The sequence below is a fragment of the Schistocerca gregaria genome, chromosome 4 (genome assembly GCF_023897955.1).
Source record: "Schistocerca gregaria isolate iqSchGreg1 chromosome 4, iqSchGreg1.2, whole genome shotgun sequence".
NCBI lineage: Eukaryota > Metazoa > Arthropoda > Insecta > Orthoptera > Acrididae > Schistocerca > Schistocerca gregaria.
In genome coordinates this window covers 192,881,824-192,899,420 of record NC_064923.1, presented here as the reverse complement: position 1 = coordinate 192,899,420, position 17,597 = coordinate 192,881,824, and positions in this window count along the sequence as shown.

The window sequence follows — 17,597 nt, the reverse complement described above, 5'->3', positions numbered from 1 at the left end:
GACGCCGACAGAACAGCCAAAATAGAATGGCGCTACCCATCACCATTTTAACAAATTTTCGAAGTGATAAAGTCTTATATCTATCCATTCGCAATCCTTGTAGAGTGTTCCACAGTATATCCTGGCTGTGTAGAAGTCCGCAACATTGTATTTTTCGTTTAGTTTAATTAGTGATTTGTGCACAACATTTAATTTTCTTCGCAGGATTCCTTTAACTGTTTTGTTCCTCAGTTTCTGATAATCGTGTCAGCAGATTTGCTTACACGTTATTGGCACTACGGTGTCCAAGTGCCTGGATGTGGTGATTCTGGGAAACCGCGATTTTCATAAACACGATCTTATGCAAATGGAGCACCATACCAGAGTGAGGTACGTATGTCAAACGTTATTTTTCTTTTTTTATGCCTGTAAGGAAGAACATCTCTCGATAGCGTCCCGAATAGGATCTGCACCAGTGCTGGGTTACTGCAAGGGGCCGACACACTATACTTTTCTCACAATTCGCAGGCTACTATCAACTGTAGAAGATTCCGGTTCTTCCTGCTGCTGAAGTGTTAATTCCAATGGTGCACCCATAATCATGTCGGAAACATTTTAACATGAATTACCTGACTGCAGATGACAGCTCTGCCAATGCACCGCCCTTTTAAACTCTTTTACTGCAAACTTGACGCTAGTGGTATTGGTCTTCTTTGTTATGTACTGAACAACTCTCCAGTTTTAGGTATAGGTCTTCCGTGCATACAATACTTCTTTCACACCTTGTCAGTGCGTAACTTTACTCGGGTACCATGTCTGTGGTTCTCCTCAAGCAAAGGAGATATAATTTGAGATGTATTTCACTCGACGAAAGATCCGTATCCAAAGACAGGAAAGTTGCGCAGGTCACACCAATATTCAAGAAAGGTAGTAGGAGTAATTCACTAAATCACAGGCCCATATCGTTAACGTCGATATGCAGCAGGATTTTAGAACATATATTGTGTTCGAACATTATGAATTATCTCGAAGGTTCAAATGGTTCAAATGGCTCTGAGCACTATGGGACTTAAATTCTGAGGTCTTCAGTCCCCTAGAGCTTAGAACTACTTAAACCTAACTAACGTAAGGAATCACACACATCCATGGCCGAGGCAGGATTCGAACCTGCGACCGTAGCGGTCGCGCGGTTCCAGACTGTAGCGCCATAGAACAGCTTGGCTACTTCGGCCGGCTATCTCGAAGGAAACAGTCTATTGACACATGGGCTTAGAAAACATCGTTCCTGTGAAACACAACTAGCTCTTTAGTCACATGAAGTGCTGAGTACTATTGACAAGGGATTTCAGATCGATTCCGTATTCCAGGATTTCCGGAAGGCTTTTGACACTGTACCACACAGGCTGCTCGTAGTAAAATTGTGTCTCAGTTCTGTGACTGGATTTGCGATGTCCTGTCAGAGAGGTCACAGTTCGTAGTAATTGAAGGAAAGTCATCGAGTAAAACAAAAGTGATCTCAGGCGTTGCCAAATGTAGTGTTATAGGCCCTTTGCTGTTCCTTATCTTTGTAAACGATTTGGGAGACAATCTGGGCAGCCGTCTTCGGTTGTTTGCAGATGTCGCTGTCGTTTATCGACTAATAAAGTCATCAGAAGATCAAAACAAACTACAAAACAATGTATAAAAAAATATCTGAATGGTGCGAAAAGTGGCAGTTGACCCTAGATAACGAAAAGTGTGAGGTCATCTACATGAGTGCTAAAAGGAGCTTGTTAAACTTCGGCTACACGATAAATCAGTCTAATCTAAAAGCCGTAAATTCAACTAAATACCTAGGTATTGCAATTACGAACAACGTAAATTGGAAGGAACACATAGAAAATGTTGTGGGGAAGGCTAACCAAAGACTGCTTTTTATTTCAGGACACTTAGAAAATGTAACAGACCTGCTAAAAAGACTGCCTACACTACACTTATCCGTCCTCTTTTAGAACACTGCTGCGCGGTGTGGGACACTTACCAGATAGGTCTGATGGAGTACACCGAAAAAGTTCAAAGAAAGGCAGCACGTTTTGTATTATCGCGAAATTTGGGAGAGAGTCTCACAGAAAGGATACAGTATTTGGGCTGGACATCATTAAAAGAAAGACGTTTTTCGTTGCGACGGAATCTTCTCGCGAATTTCCAATCACCAACTCTCTCCTCTGAATGCGAAAATATTTTGTCGACACAGACGTATATAGGGAGAAACAATCACCACGATAAAATAAGGGAAATCATAGCTCGTACGGGAAGGTATAGGTGTTCATTCTTTCCGCGTGCTATACGAGATTGGAATAATAGAGAATTGTGAAGGTGGTTCGATGAACCCTCTTCCAGGCACTTAAATGTGATTTGCAGAGTATCCATGTAGAGGTAGATGTAGATGTAGACCAACATTCGACCTGGGCGACTTTTGAAGTGTTGAATTGTTCCTGATGAATCTGTTGTTCCCACGACTAGTCCACGTTTGAACGACAGTGGTTTCTCCTGTCCAAACGTTTCTATTGTTACTGCTTCTCTACTGACAATTCAATACTGCCTGCGTCCTTTTCTACTGGCGGATCCGTATCTCGTGACATCGAGTGGCAGTTCCGCATTAAGTTGGAGTGTTCTGACACTTTTGATCAGATTGTATAGACAACTTTGACAAGGTATCTGTCGTACTGTTTTGGAGTTATTTTTTTTCATAGGTGTATCACTAATGAACGATCACTTTAAGGACCACTTTATGGGCCGGCCCCTGGTGGCCGAGTGGTTCTCGGGGCTTCAGTCTGGAACCGCGCGACCGCTACGGTCGCAGGTTCGACTCCTGCCTTGGGCATGTTTGTGTGTGATGTTCTTAGGTTACTTAGTATTAAGTAGTTCTAAGTACTAGGGGACTGATGACCTGAGACGTTAAGTCCTATAGTGCTCAGAGCCATTTGAACCACTTTATGGTAAAGGATCAGAGACTTTTCTCATACACAGAGCGCCACGAAGAGTGTGTTGCTGCCAATTCGGAGAACATGAAATACTGTCATATGAGTATAGTTGTGTCTGGGAGTTTGATCAGCTACCACTAAGCAAAATATAGCATCTTCTGTTACATTTCTTCTCAAGAAGCTCTTCACCTTTTCCATTTGACTTACCTTAAACTGAAATTCCCATCATATGTTGTCATGAACATAGGGAGTTTGCTATACCAACATTAAATATACATCTCCTTTACAACATCTTCATTGAAATACCCTTGACAGAATTCAAGTACAATGTACGTATAGTGCAAGAAATAACCTTACTAAAACTGAGTCCATCTTTTTTAATCATACTGATGTCATTGAGCAACCACAGCGGTCACGATTAATGTTTTAATAATACCAACTCACAATGATTTATTCACTTTTTAGTCCAGCATTAGGTTCCAGTCTTTACCACCATCTTCAGAGCACCTTCACTGCTCAGTGTGTGACAGGCGCCAGTAGTTCTGGTCTGAAGGTGGTTCTATAGACAGGAAGCTGTTACTAGAACTAAAAATAAATAATTTATAACGATTGGCACTGCTTTTTGCTCGTATCATTAATAAGTACTATCCGCCGGATGGTGTGGCCGAGAGGTTCTAGGCGCTTCAGTCTGGAAGAGCGCTACCGCTACGGTCGCAGGTTCGAATCCTGTCTCGGGCATGAATGTGTGTGTTGTTCTTAGGTTAGTTAGGTTTAAGTAGTTCTAAGTTCTAGGGGACTAATGACCTCAGACGTTAAGTCCCATAGTGCTCAGAGACATTTGAAAAAGTATTATCATCTGCCCAAACAGGGTCAGTAAACATTAACCAGTTCCGATTTTTGATATGCATCTCACATTATAATCTGGGCTACCACAAGAAAATACATAGGCACAGCAGAATTATGCTGTGTTTTTACGATTCGCTAATGACGATACAAAAAAAAAGATTCTGGTTCGCAAGATTTTGTGAAACTCGAGAAGGTGTAACCGATGTAAATTCTACACAACCCGCCGTGGAAGAAATGGAACTGTAGCGGTAACAGATGAGGTCATATTTCGCAGGGAAGAGTGCGGAAAGTTTTTCGCAATCATCCGGAAATGAGAAAAGTTTGTTTAAAGGTTTCGTGGTAGTATAATTCTGCATTCCAGGACCTCTGCGCCTCTTGCTAATACGTTCAGGGCTGTTCTTGTTTACAAAACCGATACGTCTCTTTCTTTCCTCAGGGGGTAGCGCTGCTATTACTACGTGTTTGCAGAGCATGGGCCAAATATTCAATGAATAGAAAGAAAAACACAGTCACTCACATAATACTATAGTGTAGCAAATTTCCAAGAAAAAGTAGCAGATTTTGTTAAATTACCACATTCTCATTAAGCGTGATTGTTGCAACGGTTTTACCCAGAATCTTAAGAGGCCATGGAATTATTTCTGAGTATCTGTCGAGAGAGATCGGTGTTACGTGGAAATGGATAAAGGCGAGTGGTATGCAGTGGTAAAACGATTTCTTTTAAAATGTATGAATCATAAGAGTGTCCGTGGTGTAAACAAACACAAACGCTATGATTGGTCAGCAGCCGTAGCACACGTACACTGGTGTTGTTTACGGTTGCCATCCGTCCCGATAAGTCGGTACTGTCACTGTTATTGACCTTGTTGTCTCGAAATCCAGACAATTTTGTCCTAGTTTTTCAGAATACAGTTACGAGCTTGGCTCAAGTACTGAAGTAACGCCATATGTTAGAGCAACAACCTCAGTTTTATTTATGCGAACAAGTTTATGTTGACAAGGTCGTCTTACAGAAGTATTGCATGTTACGCATCCTATGCCGACGATGCAGGCACCTTGTAGAACTAGCGCCATCATTCCAGAAAATACAAGACTTCTCCAGTAGTAGGGGGCTGGAGCTGTTTAAGCAGCGGCACGCCCAAGAATGGGGCAGTTCCCATTTAAATAGCATCTGATAAGAATTTAGTAATGTTTCAAGTGTTTGCTGCGGGTAGATATAGCGTGAACAGTAGAGTGTCATGTACTTCCATGGCACAAGTGCTGTTGTCGACTGTTTACAGTTTAATAAATTTGTCATAATTTACGAAAATGCGTAAGGGTGGAAAGAGTAAGTGTAACTTTTCGGATAATTATAGGAGTGCTCTTTTGTCAAGAAAGGACTTACGGATCAGATTTGTTTGACATTTGTGGCTGTTTCATCACAGTAGCTCACGGAGGTAACACACATGTGGGGCATCACATATCTACGGAGAATAAACAAATAGAAATGCAGTAGCATAGACGTTAAAGCCTGTTTCTACATTCATAATTAAAGAAGATACCCTGGAAGAACTGTTAGTTGCTGCTGCAGAACTAACGACAGCTTATAAAGTTTCCAGTCCTTCAGTTCTCTTGACTGCGCCGTAAACCTGAATGCCGCAGTGTATCCTGACGTCAAAGTTGCCGCAAAGCAATCTACAGCCAGCACGAAAGGTACAGAGATTGTTAAAAGTATTCTCGAACCGCAACCCGCGAACAATTGCAAAACGTTTCATTTTACGGTGTAACATCGACGCATCGAACAGCTGTTGAAGTTTGATTCACCAAATAAAGAAACCTCGGAGACAATTGCAAAGTTTTGTTTTGACACTTTAAGACAACTGAAAATTCCATTAGATAAATTAATCGTTTTTTTGGGGGGGGGGGAGGGGGGGGGGGAAAGCACCAATGCCAACTTCGAAGGGCTTCATCGACGCAACCAGAGGAAAGTGTTTTACCAAATTAATCGACACTCAAGGATGTCTGAGTGACAGGAAGGTTGCCAATTTTATTGGCATGCAAACCAAGATGAATGTGAACAAATTAAAGAATTAGAATCGAAATCAAGAATTAATTAACCTGATTTCGAAATTTAAGGAAGGGACAATGGCTTTCTGTACCATACCATTTGATAATTTAAAGAAATGAGCTGTTTCTCTAAATAAATATCAAGTGTGTGATTGGATGAAGCTGTCTGAAACGCCAGATTGGGTGCTCATCGAAAATTCTGTTATGTACCTGTCTGAAAATGGTATGAAGATTTCAGACAATTGTTTTTAGGAATACGTGCTTCTGAAGAGGTTTTTAGAAAACCAAGCGTGGCTCGGAAGAATATATGTCAAAAACACTCCGTGGAAGAAATGTGGATTAACTTTCTTAAGGAAACCGGAAACCCTGAACGCAAACACCAACCGCTAAAATTAGGCGAGTTTTTTTTTCTATTCCAGCACGCAACGCCATAGTGGGAAGGGTATTTTCGCTTTGTCGGCCCAGTGGACTGATGAAAGAAATCGACTACTGCTAGAGACTATGGAATCAATCTTACATTGCCAGTTTAACTAAAAGCTGACTTGAATGGAGTTTTATAAATACGTAAAAGGGAAAAAAATACTTGCTGAAAAAGGTGAAATCTTGCGAAAAATATTGTGTACCAACTAGTTCTATTTGTATGTCTTAACTCAACAGTAATTGTGCTGCGGATTGTCATTCGTTGAACTTCTCTGATGAGTTGTCACCATAACCACTTTTATCATCTAACTTCTTTCGAAAAGATTTACTGACAATGAGACATTTGGCTGGCAGGAACAACAGCTACATCACATTTTTCTTCGACCTAGAATGCTACAATAGCAACACAGAGAAAGAGATATCGATAAAAGCCGCTAAATGATATTGTGCGCGCTGCCATTAAAACGTGAGTTTCAGGTATAAAGAATAACTTTCCGACAAAATCGTTTCGATCACATAGTATTAAGACTATAATGAGTTAAAATACGAAAAAAAACGATTTCCTGATACCTCGAGACCGGAAAAAAGCCTCTACATACATAATTACAACAGTATTACCGATAGTAACTAAATTCCGACTGAATCGCTTTTTCGAGCGCGATCAAATATCCTTTTTCCTAGCATAAGTTGTTTTCCAGGATAGAAGTCAGTAAATCATCTGTTTCAATTTCCATAACTAGAGTAAGTACCATTATCAAGAATATTTTTAAGAAAGAGAGGTTAAGATATCGTTATGGATGTCAGTGAATTTTTAAGGAGTAGGAGGACGGAATGTCTAGAAATGTTATCCATGCCACAAAAGTGTTAGAAGCCTTTACTATCCTCACCTAGATAACAAGTATTACAGAATGAGGATACGTACATGTAAGGACCCGAAATGTCAAGAAAACTATCTAATGAATAAATAGACACACCTATTCCTGCTCACATATTAGTCAATGTTTTGTTATTAACTATCGACTGTATAGTTTGCCACTAAAAATGAGCGAATAGAGCAGTTCACAATCGAGGGAGCTATACAGAAATAGGTCTGTTCCTAACTGGATTTTTGTAGTTCAACAAATGTACATCGATCAGCCAATACGTTATGACCACTGCCCAACGTGTGATTAAATGCAGCCTGCTAGGATGACGTTGTTGTTATGGTCTTCAGTCCGACGACTGATGCAGCTTTTTAAGCTACTTGTCCCGTACAGGCCTCTTCATCTCCGAATAACTAATGCATCTTATCGGTGAGGAACACTTTTATTGTCATTACCCTTCTATCATCTCTACTTCGGCCAAATAGCAAAAATCATCTACTGCTTTTCACGTCCTATTTCCTAATCTAATTCCCTCACCACTACTTCATTTAATTTGACTATATCCCATTACCATAGTTTTCCTTTTGTTAATGATCATATCATATCCTCCTTTCAAGTCACTGTCCATTCCGTTCAACTCCATTCCCAACATCTTTGCTGCCTCTGCCAGAATTACAATGTCACTGACAACTTTCAAAGATTTTATTTCTTCTCCCTGAACTTTATTTCTATTCCGAACTTCGTTGCTTTCTTTCACAGCTTACTCAGCGTAACACTGAACATGTGCTACAAACATGTCTCACTCCATTCTCAACTACTGCTTCCCTTTTCTATCCTTTGACTCTTACAACTGTCTTACGGTTTCTGTATAAGCTGTAGACAACATCCTCCTGCCTGTATTTTTATCCCTACTACCTCCAGAATTTCAAAGAGTCCAATTCAACAACGTCAATAGCATTTTACAGCTGTACAAGTGGTACAAACGTAGGTTTGCCTCTCCTTAACCTGTCTTCTAAGAGAAGTCGTAGGATCAGTGTTGCACCGAGCCTTTAGCATTTCTACAGGTCCCAAACTCATCGTCTTCGAGGTCGGCTTCTAGCAGTTTTTTCATTCTTCTCAAATAAATGAAGAAAATGAATAATTTCCTGCTCAATCCAATACTTTTTTTCTTCATTCCACATTAAGCCGCTTCCTTCACACTGGTAAAGGTAATCAGCGCTCAAACGAATATACCAATATAAAGTCGAGGAATTACGTAGTGGGTTGGGGCAGTTCACACTCAGGTTGCACTTGCATTACATATTTATTTTCCAAGAACATCAGATTACCTTAATTTGTATTTTTCCCACTCGCAACGAACTAAGAATCCTTTTATAGAACCAAAATTTTATTTTAGATGCAATATTCGTAAAAACACAATATCCTGACCAAATGACAAACTAATTTTAATTAAAATAATTGTTTTTCTCTTTTTAAGAAAAATTATAAAAATTATATAAAGTATACGAAATCCTAAGTTTCCAAAATCTTTTGGCCCAAGAAGGAATTTCGACATGGCTCGGTATCCCAAACTTGAGCTCTAAATTAACGAATTTGAATAGGTTCAAATCATTGCCCGGGGCGTGGCTCAACTTAGGCCAACTCTTAACAAGACAAACCATTTTAATATTAGAAGGAACCTGGGTAAGAAATCGTGTTAATATCACACAACAATTATAATGAGCCTCACGGGAAGAAACTTGCGGTATACGCAGCTGAGACGACTTAGACACTGATGACTTATCAAGTACACCCACTTAAGCTAACACGTACATATTATAAAAATACATGTATGTATATCCATATTTGTGCGTGTGTATCTGTGTGTGTATGTTCCACATCTCCTCCTAAACCAATAAACCAATTTGAACAAAACTTGCTGCACATATGCCTTACTGTCAGGCAACAGTTGCTATGGGGGTAAAAATTACCTATCTACCAAAGGGGTGAGGGGGGGGGGGTGGGAGTAGGGATGAAAAGCGCAACCCGCAATGCGTCGAGCTTTTTTCTCGCTGACAACCCCTGCAAAATGATGGCAGGAAAAATGTTTATCGCTTATTACTTTGCTGCTGTTCGCGCGGTAAAAGTATTGCATGAAACATGACGTTATGATTTATTACTTCTTTACTACTAACTGTATTCGTAACACATTTTGCAGACTGTATGCATATATGCCACTGCACATAAGTGCAAAATTGTATCATCGTACGACACAGTTCAGGAGATCTCACATAAACGCTGAGATGCGTGAAAAACTGTCGCAACATGCATGACGTCTGAATTTATTATTTCTTTGCTACTAACTCTGTCTGCAATAACTTTCGGACACAGTATCCACATATGCCACCGAATGTAGCTACAATATTATCTCATCGTACGACACATAGTTCAGGAGATACGACGTCATAAAATTAAACATAAACACTGTGTGGTACGGGAGTGGACACACCGGGTTTCCTTGGTAGTAATTTACTAAACCAGTCATACAGTAATCCTGCTAAAACTAGCCCGGAGCCTTCCATTTCTTTGATAAATAACCCGATCTCTTATTGCTGATCAGTGCTGGTCAATAACATATTCATGTTACAATTCTGTGAAGTGAGACAAGTATTAACTACATTCAAGTTACGTAATATCATTTCAGTTCGAAGATGTAACGTAGTATAGCCACGATTCCAGAAACCCTGTCGGGGCTCACTGGATCAGGGCGTGATGCAGTAAACTCCAAATTACAGGTTGCAAGCAAGGCGTGACGCTTCCAATAGCCTCAATATAACTTCAGTCAACATCCGTTATTCTAAGGAATTTCCATCACAGTTCACACCAAAAGAAAGATTAGTACCGTCACGACACACTACTTTATAATTTAATTCTGCTGCAGCACACAACTGTCCTCTCATTTCTCAAACAACAGCCGTAATACATACTGTCCACGTTTGTGCTCTCTCGCACAAACTTCGTACAATGACATAGAGCTTGAAGCCCCATTGTCCACTGGCATCGGCTATCGGCTTGCAAAACGCTTTCTGTTTTTCACAAGTCACACCTCCTCTGGGAGTGCGCGCCGCTGCAGACGCTCACTCGACTCACTCTCGCCTACCCTCGTCACAGCAATCTGGGTGTTCAGCGTTGCGATCATTCCTAGTAGCTGGCGCGGAACGGGGATGAAACTCATATAGCGACTTCTGGTAACACGCCCTTTGTTCGCTGCCTTGTTCGCTGTCATGCCACTTGGAGCACTACAAGTTTATCATTCTATCATCTCGCTTTCTTGTTGGCTTATTATTAGTCTTCAGTATCTGTTTTCGTTTCATAGTTATCAGAAGGCGGTTTCATCACAGTGTGGTTATGACTACGATATCTGACGTGTTCTGCGCTCTTCTCGCACCCGTTATATTGGGTGGGGTAAATGATAACAGATTTATTTTTGTTTCATATAAATAAGAAGCTACTTTCGTCGCATTATGCTCTGTGGACTTACTTGTATCTGTTTAGAAAGAAGAAATTCCGATCTCTGCAGCATTCGGACAATAAAGAAGAGTTCACTGGCCCTAGTTGAAAAATGGTACCAAGGCTGGAATTTGAAGGCAGGACTCCTCTTTAATTTTCAAATTAAAAAAAATTTCGTTCCTGATAGGAAAGGGAAACTACAAAAAAAATCTACTAGCCACCAATCTTGTATTCTACGAAAAAAAACACTGGACCTCTTCGGATGTTGGTGCCAATCCCAAAACAACTAACCTAATACTAAAAGGCCATAGGAAAGGAGGAAAGTAGGGGGATAGAACACAAAGAGGAACGATGAAAATGAAAGTAGCTTTTAGGAGTCGCTCGCGCTTTCGCATGATGGAACATCCAAACGTGTCTCTTCTAAATTTGAAAGAAGATTCTGTTTACTGTACGTTCAGAGCGTCATGTCGGTAAAATAAGCAACAGCAGCTCAAGGCTTGGGCGTTGCAGATGGAGGACGGGTCATGAAAGGCGCTCCATAGATAATTGGAAATGAACTGCTTGTATCTGGAATTGCGAGCAATGCACAGCGCCGATCATTAAAGTGTGTCAAATGGTTCAAATGACTCTGAGCACCTGCGACCGTAGCAGCAGCGCGGTTCCATTCTGAAGCACCTACAACCTCTCGGTCACAGCTGCCGGCAAAACTACATCAATAACCCAGTTACGACTTCTCGTCGGGGCAAAACGGTAACGGACCGTATGTCGCGTATCCAATTCACAGCGTTAGTTTTTAGTAGTAGGCAGACACGTTAACCATCTTTTAACAGTGGTTACTCACAACTGCACCAACTACCAAAGCACCCCTCCACACTCAACTTGCCATTTGCCGCACACTATCAAGGTAGTGTCCCAAAGCCCCTTTTCCTCTGTTTGCTCGTCGCACGAGGTAAGAGGAAGAATGTTCTGCTCTGAATGATCATGTTAGCCTTCACTAGGCATATACACGTATCTACGCTGAGCCGCCAAAGAAACTCGTGTATTCATGTGTATTCAAGTATAGAGATATGTAAACAGGCAGAAAACGGCGCTGCGGTCGGCAACGCCTATGTAAGAGAAAAATTGGCGCAGTTTTTGCATCGGCTACTACTGCTACGAGTACAATGGCAGGTTATCAAGATTTAAGTGAGATTGAACGTAGTGTTATAGTCGGCGCACGAGCTATGGGACACGGCATCTCCGAGGTAGCGACGAAGTCAGAATTTTCCCATAAGACCATTACACGAGTGAATATCAGGAATCCGGTAAAACATAAAATCTCCGACATCGCTGTGGCCGGAAAAAGACCCTGCAGGAATGGGACCAACGACGACTCAAGAGAATCGTTCAACGTGACAGAAGTGCAACCCTTCTTCAAATTGCCGCAGATTTCAATGCTGCGCTGTCAACAAGTGTCAGCGCGTGAAACATCATCGATATGGGCTTTCGGAGCCGAAGGCCTATTCGGGTAGTCTTGATTATGCACGACACAAAGCTCTACACCTCTCCTGGGCTCATCAACACCTACTTTGAACTTTTGATGACTGGAAACATGTTGCCTGGTCGGACGAGTCTCGTTTCAAATTATATCGAGTGGATGGACGTGTATGGGAATGGAGACAAACTAATGAATCCATGGACTCTGCATGCCAGTAGGGGATTGTTCAAGCTGATGGAGGCTCTGTAATGCTGTGGGGCGTGTGCAGTGGGAGTGATATCGTACCCCTGACACGTCTAGATACGACTCTAACATGTGACACTAACTTGCATCTGTCTGATCACCTGCGTCGAATCATGACCATCGTGAGTTCCGACGGACTTCGGTAATTCCAGTAAGACAATGCGACACGTCCATAATTGCTACACAGTGGCTCCAGGAACACTCTTCTGAGTGTAAACACTTCCAGGGGCCACGAAACTCCCCAAACATGAACATTATTGAACATATCTGGAGTGGCTTTGCAACGTGCTGTTCAGAGGAGACCTCCACCCTTCCTGCTCTTACGGATTCATGGACAGCCCTGCAGGATTCATGGTGTCGTTTTTCTCCAGCACTAGTCAGACATTAATGGAGTCCATGCCACGTCATGTTGGGACACTTCTGCGTGCTCATAGGGGCCCTACATGATATTAGGCAAGTGCAACAGTTCCTTTGGCTCTTCAGTGTATATGAATGGTCTCTGTTCTTCTGGACATGTACGACAAATGGGAATTCGATTCAGGAGGCAGGCGTCCTTTGGGCGTCTATGCAGTTGTGTGTAACGACTGTACTAATATCGCAGGAGCGGTAGCTTAGAGTGTTCGGTCAGACGCTTAGCTACCTTTTGTAATAAAAAGCTGTCTGATTGGATCAACGATGAACTAGAAAGGCTCTCGTGGAACGTCCGCCCCGAACAAATTCAACGAACAATAACGAATAAAATGAGATCTACATAAAAAAGTGGCGCAGATGGTTAATGCGTCTGCCAAGGAAACAGGAGACCCGTTTGCGAATACTAACCATGGCCCAAATTTTTATTTGTCGGTAATGAATTCTTTCACTGCCCTAGTGCGGCAGGGATCGTAATTTCTCCTTCCTGAACGTATTCTATGACTGGCCGCGGGATCAAACACGGAAACGGTGTCTCTTCTTTCGGCCATCTCCGAAAGAACAGATACCACTTACATACATATTATGAGCATCTGTTAGTGCTTAAGAGCGTGAGTGCGAATTGCTGTATTTAAATGCGTTGTAAAGATACGTATTTTACTTTGTTTTTGTTTACATCCTTTTCTGTACTTTCTTACAGTTAATGAAGGACTCCAAGTTTGGTTTTGACAGTATTGGTATCCAGCTTTATTATATCTTGCCACGGAATGAGTATCTGCTTCTGCTTTGAGTTGTGTTGCTTCATGCACTTCACAATGTCTTTCGAAGTAACATGGGCTTTGCACTTATGATGTTTTGGTATTTGTGTGGCGCTGCACGTATTTCCTTCAAACGACTGACCGAGTGGCAGATTAAAAATGCGTGAACAACCGGCACAATGTTAGCCAATCTTTTCAAAAGGATGTAACGATGGTCTCTATCCGTGTTAATGTTTCCATTTTACGCACAAAAATCTTACGAGTGACTCAGAGGTGATTTCCGGTGCTGCAAGTTTCTATGTTGTGTGTATTCGCTGCCTGCACTCCAGGCAGAAACTCACAAAGTAAGTACGTTGCAAATACAGAAGAGCGTTTACGGTGGTTGTGAATATGGAGTATGGGGTAGGAAGGCATTTACAAATTGTATATTGAAGTGTTTACAAGATTAATCAAAACGGTACTGAAAAATGTATGGGAAACTCGATTTTGGAACCTACGTAATCATAGTCAATGATGTATTGGAACCGTTCTCTTAAGGGGAATTAGGATGAGATCAAACGAGTTGTCAGGGTCTAAACCTTGTCGCAGGACATCTTAATAGCGTAAGTTGTTTTCTTTTTAGTTGTCTTGGAAAAATACTTTACGTGCTTTTATAAAATATGCAAAATTCTCTCCTCAATTTAAATACTAATGTTTCTCAAAGGTTATGCCTGCCCTGGTCCACACTTTGTGGAACTGCAAGGCAGTCACTCATTGGATGTGTATGTTGAATTGATTCTCCAGCTCACACATTTCTTTTTGACTTTTATCTTCAGAATGAGATTATCTTAGTTCCGTATCTTTACCAATTTGTCTTGAATTGCCACAATGAATCAGTTGATAACGCACACAATATCGCCCCTGATCCACTACACAGAAGCGATTAGTATTTTTAAAAACGTAGGTGGACGGGGAACTTCAGGTGTACCTCATTCCTTTCATATTCTTATTTTTTATTAATTCTTTAGCAGTCCACCGCCAAATCATATTGAGAACCAACTAACAGGAGCGCAGTCGTCGTCCTCCACAACACTGACAATGGGAGGTTGGGCCACTACTTTTCTTCTTGTAAGTTTCTTCTATGTTCGTCCTCATACGCAAGAAATTTGTAACACTTTTTTCTGGCATGTAAAACTGAAAGAATTTAAGCGGTTCTGTCTCATTTATTTTCCTCAGAAACAATGAATTTCAACTGATGAATCTGGATGGCTGTAATTTGTGTCATCACTTATTATTAATCACGCCGAGATTATGCGTAGAGTAATGAGTTTACCTCAAACGCATGGATGTGTAAGATAAGATTAAGTTGAGGAACAACACTGACGGAAAAAAATTGTAACACCAAGAAAGGCTTGTGCAATGTAAATGAAAGCTGCTAGGCGTCTCTCTACATCTGAAAGATGATGTCTATTCCAATTTTGTGCCACTATTAGAATACAAATCGGGTTTGCTTTAAAAACACGCTGTAACGGTCATGAGCTTTAGTTACCTTCGAGATTTGATGTGGTGAGTTGATATTAAACAAGAATGCCTTTAAGACGACAAAGACGTCATTGTGAGCACCTCACTGCGTTTGAACGAGGTCGTGTAACAGAATGTTCCTTCTGCGACAGTGGTGAAAGACTAAGTAGGAATGTTGCCACCGTACGTGACTGCTGGCAGAGGTGCTCACGGGAATGTACAGTCTCAAGAAGACTGGGTTCCAGACGGATACGTGGTTCAATCGAGAGGGGAAAATGATCGTGATCAGCGTATGGCTCTAGCGGATGATTCTGCATCTGCAGCAGCAATTTGAGCAGCAGCTGGCAGCACGGTGACACAATGAATTGTTAGAAATCGGTTATTTCGAGAGCAGCTCCGAGCCAGATGTCCGTCAGTGTGCATTCCACTCACGCAAAACCACCGCCTTCAACGGTGTCAAGGGAGAGCTAATTCGAGGGCAGCGTGAAGGTCAGTTGTGTTTTGTGACAAAAACTGTTTCTGCCAAGGTGCCAGAGATGGATTTGTTTTGGTTAGAAGGAGGCCAGCTGAGGAAATGCTGCCAACCTGTCTACGTGCTAGATACACTGCACCTACACATGGAGTTATGATGTAGGGTGCGATTTCCCACGCACAGTGATTGCAAATTTGTACATTAATCTGGTGATTCGATATGTTGTATTGCTGGTGATGAACATCATTCTAGGCGGCGTTTTCCAACAAGTTAACGCTCGCCCACACCCATGTACAGCTGTTGTAGCCCAGCATGCTCTACACAGTGTCGAGACGTTGCCTTGACCTGCTCGATCACCAGGACTGTCTTCAATCTCCCACATATCATCGGACCACAACTTCAGCGTCATCCACAATCAACATCAACCGTCCCTGTATTGACCTACCAAGTTCAACAGCCATGGAACTCCATCTCACAAACTGACATCTGACATTTGTACGACACAATGAATCCACGTTTGTATGCTTGCATTCAACATTTTGCCAGTTACAATGGTAATGAATGTACCAGCATTTCATATCTCGCGCTGATATCAACCTAAGATCTTGAAACTTTAATCACTTTTATGTGTTATCTAGAAAAACGTATTTTCAAAATGTCATTGGTGTTGCGATTTTTTTCCGTCAGTGTATATTTTGTAAAGCTCTCATGCAAATATTTTACACGCCGATTTATGAGAGGAGACGTAGATACGACGGAAATTGGTATATTTACTTCCTAATCTTCAGACCGACAGAAAACCCATTGGGCTCTAGGACAACAACCCAAAATTTTTAAAATTGTTTACTATTTTTGACTATGATTAAAAATCGTTACTATTATTACAGTAACATAACCCGAAATGAAAATAAAATTGTACTCTGTCATGACCTATGATAAACTAGTTGCATTCAGTTTTTAAAGTTCGCCCCATTTGCTGCGTCGTCAGTGAGTCTAAATGAAATGCAGCGGGCCTGGGTTCGATTCCCAGCCGGGTCGGGGTTTTCAGCGCTCAGGGACTGGGTTTTGTGTTGTCCTCATCATCAGCGACATGCAAGTCGCCCAGTATGGCGTTAACTAATAAGATTTGCAACTACTTGGCCGATCTTGCCCAGGTTGGGATTTCCAGCCATCAATGTCATATGATCATTTCATTTTCAGTTTCTAGCACGTAACTCATTTTTCTTCCTCTTCTCGCTTTCTATCGCTCATTGAATTGATTTAATACGGAATCACTGTTTTCGATCTTTATCATAGAGACTGCATTTATTCAACATTAGCTGTTCGAGCTCAGGTGTTACTATGGCTCAGTCTGGTTAAGTGAAAAAGCAATAAAACAGAAAGCACACGTTGATATGTATGGGAATTCGATATAAGTCCTATTCACCTCCTCGTTCGCTCTCTCTCTGTCTATCATCTCCTACCCCTCGTTCTGTCTTTTTTCTCATCCTCTCTCCATCTCCTCCTCTTCACTCTCCCTCCCCTCCTCTCTGTATATCACCTTCTCCTCCCTTTCAGTCTTCTCCTCCCCCCTCTCTCCGTCTCCTCCTGCCCCTCTATTTCCTTCTTTCCGTTTACTACGTCCGTTTCCTCCCACCTCTCTGTCCATCCTCCTTTCCCCCTCTCTCTGAACTTGGGCCTTTTACTCTCACGAACATACATTCTGTGCTAGTGTTATAATCATAAGCCAATAAGCAATAAGTACACCTTTACTGTTTGATAACAACGTTTCACTGTTGCAGTCGTACATTGTAACGTACCTAGAACAGAAAAAAGGGTCAAATGGCTCTGAGCACTATCGGACTTAACATCTGAGGTCATCAGTCGCCTAGAACTTAGAACTAATTAAACCTAACTAACCTAAGGACATCACACACATCCATTCCCGACGCAGGATTCGAACCTGCGATCGTAGCGGTCGCTCGGCTCCAGACTGTAGCGCCCAGAACCGCACGGCCACTCCGGCTGGCCTGATATATCAGTAATCGGAATCTAACCTGCATAGTACTATGTGCGTATTGTGTGAGTGTCAGTTTCACTCTCATTGAAGCTCTCAATAGATCGGTACATGAGAATTACAACTATCATTTGGAT